Here is a 14,453-nt window from a genome sequence, read left to right as displayed (position 1 = left end):
GTTCTTTGAGCGAACTAGTGCTATAATTACCTGTCTGTGTGAAAAAGACTGGTCCTTTTCTTCGTTGAAGAGTGAGGAGCCAGATCCTCAGGGTCCCCAAAACTCCTTCAAGTTCCAAAACTTTACTCGATCCTTGGAGTAGCTCATGGGCTCATCTAAATTACTTGTAAAAATACAGTTATATATCAAATAATATACCAATGAAAAATCTGTATTAAGACTTAGAGTAGCGATATCAGGTTACTCTCCAGAGTTGTATGGTTGAAATCTTTTCAGGCAATGATTGAAGTAAGTTAATGATTACTTTTTTCATCTTGTGGAAATATGAAATACTCCAATTTTTGCTTTTTATGTAATTTTTACAAAAATCATAAAAACAAATTTAAAGATTATTATTGCAACACGGACAGAAAACTTTTATATAGTAACCAAGTTAAAAACCCCATTTTGTTCATCTGAAGCTCGTACTTTTTTGTCAGAAAGAAAAATAATTGCTAAAAGGTTTATCTTCATAGTCTTCTATCTGTTAGCTGTCTACTTTCTCAGCATTTTAAACCCCTTCAGCTCCTTCAATCTTTTCTCTAACTCCTCCACTGGGGACCCTGTTCTCAGTTCAATGGTTGGCTGCATGCATCTGCCTCTGTATTTGTCATGTTCTGGCATGGCCTCTCAGGAGACAGCTATATCAGGCTCCTGTCACCATGCACTTCTTGGCATCAGCAATATTGTCTGGGTTTGGTGGCAATATATGGGCTGGATCCCCAGGTAGGGTAGTCTCTGGATGGCCTTTCCTTCAGTCTCTGTTCCAAACTTTGTCTCCATATCTCTTCCTATGAATATTTTTGTTCCCTGTTCTATGAAGGGCTGAAGAATACACACTTTGATTGTCCTTCTTGAACTTCATGTGGTCTGTGGATTGTATCTTGGGTAATTTGAGCTTTTGGGGTAATATCCACTTAACAGTGAGTGCATATCATGTGTAGGTTTTTTTGTTTGTTTGTTTGTTTGTTTGTTTGTGATTGGGTTACCTCACTCAGGATGATATTTTCTAGCTCCATTCATTTACCTATGAATTTCATGTAGTCATTGTTTTTGATAGCTGAGTAGTATTCCATTGTGTAAATGTACCAGATTTTCTGTATCCATTCCTCTCATGAAGGACATCTGGGTTGCTTCTCGCTATTATTTTAGTATATGTGCTGCCGAAGCGAGCACAGCTTCTCGCTATTATAAATAAGGTTGCTATGAACATAGTGGCGCATGTGTCCTTGTTATATGTTATATGTTTGGCTGTATGCCCAGGAGCTACCGCTGGGTAGCTCAGGTAGCAGGGCAAGCAATTCTATCACCTCATTTCTCTCATGGATCTAAGATGGATTTTTATATTTTCATTTTGTTCAGTGTGATTGGTGATACTGATTGTCCATCTGGCAAAATCTGTAATTACTTAGGAGACAAGTATTATATACATTAGGTTAATTGATGTGTGGAGTCATACGTGAAGTGTGGGTGTCACCCTTCCATGAACCAGAGTCCTGAACTGACTGAAGAAAAAGAAGAAAGTGAGTTGGCCATAAGTATTCATGTCTGCTCCCTTCCTGTCCCAAATTCTTTCTTACCCAGGACCCTCACTCTGTTATGTAAAATAAACCTGTGTTAGTTGCCTCTGTAACAGTCTTGGCTGCCCTAGAACTCACTTTGTAGACAAGCTTACCCCAAACTCACAGAGATCCACCTGCCTCTGCCCCTCTGCCCCTCTGCCCCTCTGCCCCTCTGCCCCTCTGCCCCCCCTGCCCCCTGCCCCCCTGCCCCTGCTGGAATTAAAGACATGTGCCACAACTATCCACCCGCTTAATTTGCTGTTGATGTATATTTTAACCCTGCAGTGTGAAAGGGTAACTTATGCATTTAGCTTTTCACTAGCTTTTAGGACACAGTGGAAGCTTCCTTAGGTGCCAGACTGCCCTCTTTAAACTACATATCAGCAATATTGATCAACTTTTAAAATACAGATAACTATAACTAAAAATAATTGCTTGAGTTTTGTCTGTTTTAAGATGAATGGTTTTATTTATCCTTTGAGAATTGTATACAGTGACCTTTGATTGTGTTGTTTCCCTTCTTACAAGTCTTCCTCCGTTTCCCTACCTACCCATTCTCTTAAGAACCAAAGCCAAAAATACAGAGTCCAATTTATGTTAGCCAGCCACTCCTCAGCATGGGTGGAGCCTGCCCACCATGGTGGTTAATAGACATAGTATCATGCCATTGAAGAAAATTCCCAAAACATTTCAGTTTTAAATACCTTCTTGTCCCTGGGTAGGATTTAGTGCGTGTTTCTCCCCGTCCATGCTGGGGTTTTGTCTAGCTTGAGCTTGTGTGGGCCTTATGCATGTGGTCGCAGTTTCTGTGAGTTCATGTTTGCACCTCTTCTGTTGTGTTTGGAAAACCTGCTGTTTCCTTGAAGTCACTGCCCCAACTCTAAAAACCCTCGGCCTGTTCTTTAGTGTAAATTCTGGAGCCTTGTGGCTAGGGATTTGGTAAAGACATCTCACTTAGGGATGGGCTCTTCAAAGTCTTTTCTTCTCTGCATGCTGTCCAGTTGTAGATTTCTCTATTAATTACTATGTACTGCAAGAACGTAAGAAGCTTCGTTATTGAGGGTTGAGTAAGACACAGTTTTGGAAGTATAGTGATTTATAGCAGGATCTTTCCGGGAGTTTCAATGCTATGTTCATTTAGCTGATAGTAGATTTTCTCCAAGAGCCTATGACTTAGCCTCATGTTTTTGGCCCCCTTAACAGTATCAGGTATGGGCCCCATCTCCTGGAGTAGAGCTTAGATCAAACTAAAAAGTGCCTGGTTCCTCCTGACTTTAGTGCTACTATCCCACCACTGGGCGTATTGTACATGCCGATCATACTGTAGCTTATATGGTTTGTGGCTCGTGTGGTTAATGATTACTCTTCTCCTCTGGTGGATATATACCAGCTCAGCACTGTGAATGTTAGCCAGGTTTAAAGCTTCTATGTGAGTACCAGTCTTCATGTTCTATGACATAAATATGTGGTGTTTAACGATGAGTTCTTACCATCAGGTTGTGGAGGGTAAGCAATAGCATTGGCAAAGTCTGTAATTTTTGGATGTGTCTATGGGATTCCAGTGGCCCATAGCTGAAAAAGAGGTACCCTATTCCTAGCAGAAATGATTTTACTTAATAGCATATGATATTTGTTAGGGTATTTTGCTCCCCATTATGTGGTAGCTCCATGTACATTCCTTCTATATTTTAATTATTTTATGAAGCTTCTACACTAGTAGATTTCTATATAGCTTTTCAAAAGACCTTTAGTGTTAGTTATGCCTCACCATCTTCCTCTCTCTACCCCTGCCATTCCATCCCCCAACCCTTTTAATCCTCCTGTTTTTATTTCTCTTTATCCCTTTATCCCACTTTATCGCACTGGGAGGTAAGATCTCATTTCCTCGAAGAGCTGTGTCCTAACTGTCCCACTCCTTTCTACTCACATACTCAGGGTTAGGTTTCTTTGCCCTTCTTGATTTATTGCATGTTTGAGTGTTTGACTTTTAAAAATTAAAGTTATAATTCAGTACAATTTTTACATTCACTTGCTACTTTAAAATATAATATAGGAACTTGTTTATTCATTACTTAATTTTCTCCAATGATAACCTGATACAAAGCTCTAATATTACAATAAGACATTGCTATTGATATAATACACCAATCTTGTTATTTTCACTTTAGAGATTTATAATTTAATTATAGCATTTCTCCCTTCTGTGTCTTCCTTCCAGACTCTCCCATGTATCCCTCCCTGCTCTCTTTAAGATCCATGGTCTGTTTTCACCAATTGTTAGCATGCAGCAGTCTTACTTAGTTTCCGCACTTTTGTTTGCACTTGTTTTGTATTTAGCTTTAAACAACTGTTTGGGATCGTTCTACTGTAGAGAGATACCACCACCACACAGCACCTCTTAAAACAGAAAGCATCTCACTGGGGGTAGCTTACAGTACGGAGGTTTAGTCCCTTACCCTCATGGCAGGGAGCATGGTGGCAGACAGGCAGATGTGGTGCTGAAAACGTAGGTGAGAGGTCTACATCTGTGTCTGCATGCAGCAGGAAGAGCGAGGGACGCTTGCCCTGACTTGGGTTTTTGAAACCCACCACCAATGACACACTTCCTCCAGCAAGCCCACACCTACTTCAACAATCCTAAGCACTCAAATATGTGAGACTACGGGGCCGCTCTTGTTCAGACCACCACAGCAGCTTTGTGTGTTAGGGCTGGGCATGGAACACATGGCATTGTTCATACTAAGCACGTATACTTCCATGGAGAAGTTATACCATAATCTAAAGTCTACCTGGGGATGTGTTTTCCCATTTAGCAGGCACTAGCTTTATGTCCCTAATAATTAATAAAAATTAAGTTTAAATTTTTTTCAGTTTTAATATCATTATTTAAAGTGCTCAGTGTGTGGCTAATGCAGTGGATGGTGAACATTAGCACACGTTCATCACTGGGCTTCTGTTTAAGCAGAGATGCTGCCCAGTGAAATAAACATGGAGAATTTTTACACATATAGGGAAGGGGAAAGAGGAGGGGAGATTGGGACAAGTGAGTTGGTTGATTGTTTTTTGTGTTCAGGTGTATTCGTAATGTCCATATTTTACATATGGAATGCTTTTTCTGTAGGCTAATATTGACTTTCGAGGAAAGCTAATCTTTGGGGCTTTAAATTGAAATGAAACTCTGTACCATGTAGTAAAATTGAAGCTACTGAAGTGTTTTATAGGTCTTGAGAAATTAATTAGAGGTATAACATTAAGCAAACAATTACTTAAATTTATAGAAAGAATAAAAATTTAACTTTTGAACATATGTCCTGTTTGTAAAAATTACAACTTAATAAGGAATCAAGTAAATGTAGAAGCATGGAGAAATGTTTTTTTCCACATCAAAAGGACATCGCCCCATTCTACAATCTTCAGATTTGAAAAAGAGCTTCAGCCTCATATGTAGCAGAGGATGGCATTGTCTGGCATCAATCAATAGTAGGAAAAGCCCTTGGTCCTGTGGAGGCTTGTGTCCCCCATGTAGAGGAATGCCAAGGTGATGAAGTGGGAGTGAGTGGGTGGGAGGGAGCATCCTCATAGTTGCAGGAGGGAGATAACATTTGAAATGTAAATACATAAAATATCCAATTTTTTAAAAAAAGAAAATGAATGTGATTTCTGGTGTAACAACAAGCAGATAGAGTCATGGTAGACAGAAAGGCCAAACACAGTAATCATGGACTTGACTCTGCACCGGCTACTGCTAGTGCACTTAGCACCAGAGTACTTATTTGAGGGAAAAAGTAAATTCCAACTTGTTTAAATCACAGTAGGCCTAATTTTCTGTTGTTGCTAAATACATTATAAAATGTTTCCTCATGTGAAGAGAGGAAGGGTATGTTGAATATCTGTTTTCTCACTAAGCTCTTTATACAGATATTCTTTGATAGGGTTGTTTCCAGCAAAGCCATCATATTTGAAATTATTGTCACTGGACTGTGTGCTGTGGAGACTTAAGGTAGCCGCTCATGACTACGAATACTGAAGGGTATTGGTGATTTACAGTGGTGGTCGTGTGCTGGCTGACTTGTGTGAGCATCTTGACAAAGTATTGTTCTCTGTATTGCTAGCCAGGGAAAAACATGACAAATTAAATTTATTCACATATTGTACTAATACTACATGGTTATTATAAAGCACTTCATATTTCTCAAAGAGTTTTCAAGTATATTCTTTCCACTAATCTTTTTAATTTTCAAATGGCGGAAAACTCAGAAGCAAAGGTTTTTCAGTTTTAATATCATTATTTAAAGTACTCAGTGTGTGGCTAATGCAGTGGATGGTGAACATTAGCACACGTTCATCACTGGGCTTCTGTTTGAGCAGAGATGCTGCCCAGTGAAATAATTTTTACATATATAGGGAGGGAGGGAGTTAGAGAGGTAGGGAGGGAAGGAAGGAGGGGAGGGGAGATTGGGAGGAGAGAGTGTAGGGTCCTCTATCTAGTTTAGTAAAGAAAGCTTCACCCACAATATCTCTCAGTATGTAAAAAAGTGTGTATGCGCGCACCTGCATGTACTCACTCACGCACATGTGTAGTCAGTGTTCGCCCACAGCTTTCATTCTTACAGACCCCTTTAACTGGGGAGAATCATACAAATTGCCATTTGGGAGAGCTTGGCCTAGCGTCTCTGGATCAGAGTGGTAGCCTGACCTTGCTGACTGGATCAGCGATGAGTGTGCTGCCCAAGTGTAGCCACTCAGCAGCCTTCCTTGGTCTTTTTAGCTAGGCATACATAAGCAAGCATATTTCCTTCTGTGTGGGTTGCTTGTATTAGAATTGACTGAGGACTTCCTATATCCTCAGAATGCCTAGATATCTGAGGAAGAAAATGTTCATTTATTTTGCATAATAATAAGATTTTGATTCCCATATTATTTGCTTTGTGTTAGCATGCGGTACCTTTTATTCCTGAATTGAGTTTTTTTCTTCATTTCTGACTTCAAATAACCCATATAAATACAACAAAATGTAATTAAAGCAAGTAGCAGATATTTGTTTTAGCATGTTAGTTTTGCCCTTGTCAGAAGACAGAGGAAAACTACACATGAGAACTACACCTCAGGTGGTAGACACGGGATAAGCTTGTCTCCATCTGCCCTTTGCTGGCTTTTAAAGTCTCTTCATTTCCTAAAGCCATCCTATTACATATGTACCATCCTGCATTCGTATACTTATTCCCTCAGTGGTTAGGCTTTTCATAGATTATAGCCTGTGGAGCTCATTTGTAATCCTCTCCTCTGCTATGGACAAGAAGATAAACTTGCTTACATGTTGCCTTGCTCATGCGTTTTCTTCCAGTTACCTGCTTTGCTTTGACTTTTCCTCGTTATAAGCATTTTCTTTTCCTTTAGAGTTGCTTGAAGCTTGTTATCTTTCCAGCCCTCTATACATTAAACATGACTGACAAACCAACCTGTTCCTTTATTAACATTGTGTCAAGAAATGAAGTGATAATTTTTAGTTTTCTTTCGTTCTAGATTTCCTGAAAATTTTAAGGTTCCACTAATTTAGTATTTTATTTTATCATTTTCTTAATTTGTGATTCATTTTTCCCTATCTGCCAGCCTTAAGAAATTTATGATTTAATTCTTCAGTTCTTCTTTTTATTTTATTTATGAGACATAGTGAAAGGTTTCCTGTAACTGTCTTTTGCTATGTTGGGGATCTCCTTTCTTCCTTCCAACCATTCTGCTCCCTTTTTTCTTTTCTCCTTTCAACCCACTAGCACCAGATAAGAAAGAAAAAAGGACAGAGGGGAAAGGAAAAAGAGCCTTGAGTGATGTCAGGTATGAGAAAGGTGTCTTTAGACCACTTCCTGCTGACTAGGGGTGTTGAGTTCTTTGGGGCAAGTTTATCTTCACTGTCAGGGATATCTAATTTCTTCTTGTTGTTTCTTCTTTGTCCACGACTACTTAACAAATTCCCACCAACAACAGCTCACCCCACCTCTTAGAGCTCCAGCATTTATATATCCCCTGAAAAGCTCCCAGAATTTCAAATATTACACAGTTGCAGAAACTGTCTGCAGCTGGCAAAATCACACCCCTGCTAAAGCATGAGGCAGATCATAGTCAGCTGCTGTGGACAATCTAAATCAGTCCCTGTCCCACACTTGGATTAAAACAAAACATACTCTTACATTTCTGAGTTTTTTAAAGAAACCAAAACTCCAGTTATCACTACAGTTTCTCACTGCCCAAGGCTTCTGGGAGAGTATGGAATATATAAAATATGCCATTAAATCAAGCATAGCCATTAAAATTCCACAACCAAGGTGGAAAAGAATTTCATGATTTTATTTATTTAGAAGAACAGGAAGAGGCGGAGGAAGAAGGAAGGAAGGAAGGAAGGAAGGAAGGAAGGAAGGAAGAAAGGAAGGAAGGAAGGAAACATCATAGCCAGTACTCTAAGATATTTAGGCTTGCTAAATTAGGACACAGAGAGAATTCCAGGATTAGACAGTGCCTATGGAACTGGTAAGAAGAGGGAAGGAATTCCTAGCCTTGGATCAGAGAAGGAATTTCACAATGGTCAACCTCATGATGCCTGGAATTCTGACACCCATCTTCATTCCACTGCGCGGACATTGCATCATGGTAGGAGGACATATAAATGACATGACTTAAAAGGGGGACTGATGTCAGTAAGCAGACCTCACATTCCATGCTGGCACATGGGCCTTCTGCCGAGAAGCAGTGACTCATTGCTCTTCTCTGTTCACCTGACTGAATTCATCCAAATATCCGCTTGCCTCACTTTTATCTTAATTTAGCCCCACGAGAAGGAACAGTCTGCCTCCGGCCACCCTGACATAACATATTAGGCCCAAAGAAAAGGGGGCTGTCAAGGGTCCATGTCCACACTCCCTTAGAAACTCTCCCTATGACCGTCACAGAAACCCCTTGGCAGTCTTCCTACTCCTTTTCCTAACAGCAGCTTGAACCAAGAACAGCTTGTTTGAGTTTCCTCTCTAAAGATTTTGTTTTAAAATATTTTCACACTTCTGACAACTTTCCAAGCTGTGAAGTAGGCAAGAACTCTGAGATAAGTTTCCACTTGACCCTTGACCCTTCAGACTCACTTCAGGTCTTGACCATTATGTTGACCTTTTCCACCTTATTTTTGTTTTTCTAAATATCTAGGTTCTTTAACTCCTTAGGACCTTGGTATGTGCTGTTCATTTAGCTCAGAGTAGCCTCCTTTATAACCTTTCTCTTGTTCCTTTTTAAATCTTTTACTGACATTTCAAACACCATGGTTTCAGAAAGGCGGATTAGCAGTGGATTCTGCCATCTGAAGTCTCCATCTTAGCCTCTGATTCGATTGTCCGTGGAGCTATTTCAAGCAGTTCCATGTTAAGGAGCATGAAGGAGAAGTTCCAGAGCTGTCTATACACTCTTTTAGTGATTGACTTTGTAACCCCCTTCCTTTGATTATGTAGGATAAAAAGAGCTTACAGAAGTGACACTTCCACTGGGAAGGAAGGAACACCCCTGGTGCAAAGCTCCTCGTTGTGGGAGCCTTGGTCCAACAGCACTTCTTGACTCTGAAATAGTAAAGAATGTGGTTGGAATCCATTCAATTTCCCTGATTGATTTGCTTGCTGTGTTCTCTTCTTGGCAAGCAAAAGATCTTGTCAGGTGGTGTCACCTTCTTGATGCTCTGAGCCTTCAGGCTTTCAACGCTTTTCATATACCATAGATTTCTGGGTTTCTTCTTATTCATTCAGTTTCAGTGCAGTAAGAACTCTGACCCACCAGATCCTAACCATGACACTTTGAACTTTTCAGGATAGTCAGGTGTGTATGTGTGCATGCCCACAAACTCCTATTTGCTATTTGCATGTGCATGTGTTTCTCTTTCTTCCCAACACTGAGTACTTTGAGCATTTCTGGTCCCTTGCTCTGCACACCTGATCTCTCTTCCTTGTTTTGGTAAACTAGTTCTGAACTTCTTGATATGGCAAAACTCTCCTGTGTGCCCAGATCTAGTGTGTCTTAGTGCTGTTTATACCAGGGACGTGTTGCTTCCATGCCTGGGATTGATTGCCTTTCAGTAATGCTCTGGGATCCTGTAACAAATATTGAGACTCTGCAATGTTCTGACCACTGGGCACTCTTTCGTGTGTCTTTTTAAAATTCCACCGTCTCCAGACATAGGAGCCGTCAGTAACTGTTCTTCAGTGTAGTAGGCTGTGTACAGTAAGCAGAGTGAAAGCAGAGTTTGTACCCTGGCCAAATGAGTGTAGGAAACGACGCAAAAAACCAAAGCACAGAGCAGCAGCAGCCCGGAAGGTGTGTGGTGCTCTTAATAGACTAACGCTGTTTAAGATCTCTATGCAGAGATCAGTCCAGTCTCTTCCAGCTGTCTATCTGCACTATTTGATCATTTCCACTTTATTTGCCAACTCCATATTAAAATAAAGCACACCAACTGCGTTCTGAAGCAAAGGACACTGCTCATAAACCCCGGCCAGCATCCTGAATTATATTGTAACAGACATAGGGTAGGCATACATATAGATGGGAATTTGAATATAATAAGCAAACCCTCTGTTCCTTCAGAATTGTCTTAAAATGCCTCGCATGTTCTAAGTACTGAATCAGTAAAGTCTTCCATGTACTTTTGACTAGTTAAATCAAAAGTTTTCCGATTCAGAGTTTCACTCTTACTCATAAGACAATGTGACATCCAGCCTCTCTTCAAAGTATAAGTTGCATCCTCTCCCGCTATGGTTCAACTAGACAGTCCAGGTAGTGGGAAGGGGGCCCAATGGCAAGGAGCAGAGACTGAGACAGCCTCCAATCTGGTATTAGGGAACCCACATGAAAACCAAGCTGCACTTTCGTTACAAATGTGTAGGGGTCTAAGTCCATCTCCATTGTGCTTCCTGGTTTCTGGCCCTGTCTCTGTGAGCCTATAGTCCCAGGTTGGTTGACTTTGTAGGTCTTCTTCTGGTGTCCTTGACTCCTCTGGCTTGCCCACTTCTATACTCCCATTCCTCCACTAGACTCCCTGAGTTCACCTGATGTTTGGCTGTGGGTCTGTTTCCATCCACTGCTGAGTGAAGCCTCTCAGGAGACAGTCATGCTTTCTCTCTGCAAGCAGAGGCAAATACCATTAAGGTATCAGGGGTTGGCTCTCTCCTATGGTCTCAAGTTGGGCTAGTAAAGGGACCAGAAGGAGAGGAGGGAAGGGGGCTTGATTGAAATTCACTGTAATGTGAATTTAAAAACGTTATATAAAACAAGGTAAACATGAAGAAAGGGGCAGAGTCCAGACCATGAGGTGTTTTAAAAGTAAAATGTGATGAGCTCAACCAGAAACAAAACAAAACAAACAACAAAGTGTGAGGACTTTTATTTTGTTGGGTTTGAGTTTTGTTCTGTTTTGTGCGTTGAAGGTCACTCAGCATGAATTTTTTGTTTGTTTTAGAAATATTGGATGGTGGTAAATAAGAAAGGATATTTGGAAAGGCTAAGACCTGAGAAAAAAATTGTTATCAGTACATTCTGCAGTTGCATGTATTTGAGCAAAAATGTAAGGGAATTTTATCAACATATTTGAGTTGTAAGAAAATGTATCAAATAATTTAATTGAATAATGTTCAGATAAATTTTTCAATAGGAATAGAAGGCAAGACCGCTAAGAAATGCTATTTTTAAATCCATATGAAAGCAAAGAAGATTACTTCATATAATGAATGAGAGCTCAATCAAGTAGAATATGCTGCAAGACTGGGACATGAGAATAGTCTTCATTATTTCAACAATTTCTGGGTTCAAATAGATGTGAAAAACTGGTATGATAAAATATATTTTAATGAGGAAAAAGAATACCCTTGGCAGGGAAGGGAGAGGCAAAGATTAAAACAGAGACTGAAGGAACACCCATTCAGAGCCTGCCCCACATATGACCCATACATATACAGCCACCCAATTAGAGAAGATGGACGAAGCAAAGAAGTGCAGGCCTACAGGAACCGGATGTAGATCGCTCCTGAGAGACACAGCCAGAATACAGCAAATACAGAGGCGAATGCCAGCAGCAAACCACTGAACTGAGAATAGGCCCCCGTTGAAGGAATCAGAGAAAGAACTGGAAGAGCTTGAAGGGGCTCGAGACCCCAAAAGTACAACAATGTCAAGCAACCAGAGCTTCCAGGGACTAAGCCACTACCTAAAGACTATACATGGACTGACCCTGGACTCTGACCCCATAGGTAGCAATGAATATCCTAGTAAGAGCACCAGTGGAAGGGGAAGCCCTGGGTCCTGCTAAGACTGAACCCCCAGTGAACTAGACTATGGGGGGAGGGCGGCAATGGGGGGAGGGTTGGGAGGGGAACACCCATAAGGAAAGGGAGGGGGGAGGGGGATGTTTGCCCGGAAACCGGGAAAGGGAATAACACTCGAAATGTATATAAGAAATACTCAAGTTAATAAAAAAAAAAAAAGAAAAAAATATTTTAAATCAGTAGAAAAAACTAAAGTGAGTAGAAAAAGTACATTAAGTCGCTATACAAGGAATAACTTTTCTAACAAAATTTTATTATTCAAATTGGCTCACCATTCTAGAAGTATAATCGACCACAAGATCTCCACTGTAATCTTTATCTCAAAATTAATTCCAGAAGTCTCAAGTCTTAAAATTAAAGTCTGTAATTGTAAAAGTACACGTAGGAAACATGGACAAAAATTTTTCATAATTTTCCACTATAGAAGGTTTTCCTGTAAAATTTACAACACAGAAGCCTTAAACAGGAAAGGTTGGCAAATCAGCTGCATAAGCATCAAAAGCAAGTCAGCCAAAAATGAAGATTCATAAGCAGAATCACACATGGCCAAAGACTTCCTGCCTTGATGTAGAGTATAGCAGTTAGGTAGAAAAAAATTAGGCGACAGGTAAAGCAGATTTTAATTCGGGATTGTGTTTTATTGTTCTTATAGCAATGTGGCTAGAAGGCTTGAACACTCAGCCAAAATAAACCCCTTTCCTAAGCAGCTTTGTTCTGTGCTAGCTACAAGACAAGTGATTAATACTGAGATGGACGGGAGAGGGTGGCCTCCGAGATCCCTCCCTTGACCCTCTCCCTGCCCTTTGTCTTCTCCTTAGGTCAAGGACAAGTTGTTTTTGTTGTTGTTTAGTTTTGTTTTTGGTGTGTGTGTGTGTGTGTGTGTGTGTGTGTGTGTGTGTGTGTGTGTGTGTGTGTGTGTGTGAAATAGGTTTTCTTTCTTGAGCATCTTAGTTTTCTGGAAGATTATCCAGTCTCTGCATGATCAGAAATATACTTCTTTCTAGTGAGAATCCTGGGCCCTAGATCAGGGATTGGCAAGTGTGCTGGCTAGTTCTAAGCCAGCTTAATATAGCTGGAGTCACCCGAGAGGCGGGAACTGCAATTAAGAAAACACCTCTAGAAGATTGGGCTGTCTGTCTTCTGGAGGGGATCTGCAGAGGAAGGTCAGGTCTATGGTGGGACCACTCCCGAGCTGATGTTCCTGCCTTCTGTATGAAGGCTGTGCAAGCCCTGAGGAACAAGCCTCCTCTGCTTCAGTTCCTGCCTGCATGTTTCTGCCCGGTTTCAGTTCCTGTCCTGACTTCCTTCAGTGATGAACAGTGATGTGGAAGCTTAAGCCTGATAAATGCTTTCCTCCCCAAGTTGGTTTGGTCACAGTCACAGCAATAGTAATCCTAACTAGGGACACTAAGCTTTCTGTAAATGGCTGAGAGAATAAAGGTCATTGGCTTTACCTGAGCTTCATTATAGTCCCTGCTACCTACTTGTCTTCTCCCTGTGTTCTTTTCCTCTCCTCTCTCACCTTTCTTTTCTTATTTTCTAAAGCAACCATTTAAAATGCTTAAAATGTTTTTCTTAGTAGGTCATAGTTTAATGAGCCCTGACTCCAAGACTTTCAGATATTGGACTGACTACCTTCATTTCATGTCTCCTCTGTACTTTTGCCTTTAGAGATTTAAGCCTCTGGTTTCTAATCTTTTTCAGTTTTGTAGCTAAAATAGTGTGTGTGTGTGTGTGTGTGTGTGTGTGTGTGTGTGTGTGTGTGTGTGTGTGTGTAACTTGAGTTTTAACTTTCATAGGTGTCTAGCTTTACACAAGTTTCATTAGTCTCTCTATTGCTGTGATAAAACAAGTTAGGGAGGAAAGGCCTTATTTTATCTATATGAGTACACTGTTGCTGTCTTTAGACACACCAGCAGAGGGCATCGAATCCGGTTAAAGATTGTTGTGAGCCACCATTTGGTTGCTGGAAATTGAACTCAGGACCCCAGGAAGTGCAGTTAGTGCTCTTAACCACTGAGCCATCTCTCCAGCCCCTAGGAAAGATCTTATATCAGCTTACAGTTCCACATCACAGCCCATCATTGAAGGAACCTGGAAGTAGGAGCTAATGCAGACTCATGGGGGAGTGTTGCTTCCTTGCTCAGCCTGCCTTCTCATGGTACAGAGGACCACTGTTCAGGGGTGGTACCAACCACAGTGAGATAGGCCCTCCCACATCAATCAAGAAAATGCCCTACAGACCTGCCCACAGGGCAGTTCTGTGGATACTTTTTTAAAAAATTAATATTCCTTCTATCTAGATAAGCTTAACCCATGTTAACTTGACATAAACACTAGCCAGTACACTAGTTCTACAAGGGAAATAGCTGCTTGTCTGTCTGTCCTTCCCCGCTGCCTTTTTTTCCTTTCCTTTTTTCTTAAACTTCTCTGGTCATCTTCACCTCCCTCACGCCCCCCCTTCCTTTTCCATCTAACGTTTTCTGGGATTTCAAGAGGGTGTGGAGAT

At 40.8% G+C, this 14,453-nt stretch overlaps 1 protein-coding gene across 17 annotated transcripts in view; it reads left to right on the top strand.

Moving 5' to 3' along the window:
- Tasp1 (taspase 1) overlaps nt 1–14,453 on the top strand; it is a 231,619-nt gene that overhangs the window by 168,608 nt on the left and 48,558 nt on the right. The gene's annotated exons all lie outside the window — the stretch shown is intronic.

The sequence above is a fragment of the Rattus norvegicus genome, chromosome 3 (genome assembly GCF_036323735.1).
Source record: "Rattus norvegicus strain BN/NHsdMcwi chromosome 3, GRCr8, whole genome shotgun sequence".
Taxonomy (NCBI): domain Eukaryota; kingdom Metazoa; phylum Chordata; class Mammalia; order Rodentia; family Muridae; genus Rattus; species Rattus norvegicus.
This window is presented reverse-complemented; position numbering and strand designations above follow the sequence as displayed.